This window comes from Antechinus flavipes, chromosome 1 (genome assembly GCF_016432865.1).
Source record: "Antechinus flavipes isolate AdamAnt ecotype Samford, QLD, Australia chromosome 1, AdamAnt_v2, whole genome shotgun sequence".
Taxonomy (NCBI): domain Eukaryota; kingdom Metazoa; phylum Chordata; class Mammalia; order Dasyuromorphia; family Dasyuridae; genus Antechinus; species Antechinus flavipes.
Window position 1 is genome coordinate 651,717,598 of NC_067398.1, and position 1,169 is coordinate 651,718,766.

Genomic DNA, 1,169 nt, shown 5'->3' on the forward strand with positions numbered 1-1,169 from the left:
GTTTCCACCTCCCTAGAGGAGAAAACTAAGAAGGGAAATCATATCATCTACCTTGTACCAATTTCTAAGATCTGTTTATCCTTTATTCGGCAGGATTTATTTACAAAGAGGACTGGATGAATTGGTGTTCTTGGAGTCTCATTGTGATCTTCATCACACTCTTAATAATATTTATTTTTAAATTTATGTTACGATATTTTTACTTTTTTTTTATATTGCTCTTTTCAATAACTTTTACCAATACTGATAGTGTTATCTTTTTGATTCCTGTATTTAGGTTATATTTTTGGTGGTTTCTTCGTATTATTCAGTCAAAAATGTGCTCTGCTTCTGGGGAAAAGGAAGAACCATCTAAGTTGTGAGCACAGGAACCCCTTGTGTTTGCAAGGAGAAACTTTGACTGCTCTTTTCAGGAAAGAGCCTGGTTTCCCAGAGTTTGCCTTTTGAACTGGAACTGGAAGCTGCCCCACTGATTTGCTCATCTACTGAGTCAAGACTGAGCATCTTTGTTGTGATTTGCTGTAATTAAGACCCTCTCACCAACTTTCTTAGAGTTCATCTGAGCTGGCCTGAACACCCTTTTCACCCCAATGAGACTGACCTTTCTTTTTATTATTATTATTAAAGCTTTTTTATTTTCAAAACATATGCATGGATAATTTTTCAACATTGACTCTTGCAAAATTTTCTGTTCCAAATTTTTCCCTCCTTTCCCTCACTCCCTCTCTAGATAGCAGGTAGTCCAATGCATGTTAAATATGTTAAAATATGTGCTAAACTCAATATATGTATACATATTTATACAGTTATCTTGCTATGTAAGAAAAAAATAGATCTAAAAAGAAAAGAAAAAATGGAGAAGGAAAACAAAATGCAAGCAAACATCAACAGAAAGAATGAAAATGCTATGTTGTGATCCACAATCAGTTCCCACAGGTTTCTATCTGGGTGTAGATGGCTTTCTTCATCACTGAACAATTGGAACTAATTTGAATCAGCTCACTGTTGAAAAGAGCCATGTCCATCAGCATTGATCATTGTATATTCTTGTTGTTGCCATGTATAATGATCTCCTGGTTCTGCTTATTTCATTTAGCATCAGGTCATGTAAGTCTCTCTAGGCCTCTCTGAAATCATTCTGTTGGTCATTTCTTATATAACAATAACAT

The 1,169-nt window shown here is 34.8% G+C and overlaps 1 long non-coding RNA gene across 1 annotated transcript in view; it reads left to right on the plus strand.

Moving 5' to 3' along the window:
• The window catches only part of LOC127544694 (uncharacterized), an 8,332-nt gene extending 7,686 nt beyond the window's left edge, over nucleotides 1-646 (plus strand). The window contains exon 4 of the long non-coding RNA XR_007949514.1: nucleotides 1-646. This exon is cut by the window's left edge and continues 478 nt beyond it. This is a non-coding gene — a long non-coding RNA (uncharacterized LOC127544694).
• The last annotated feature ends 523 nt before the right edge of the window (nucleotides 647-1,169 follow it).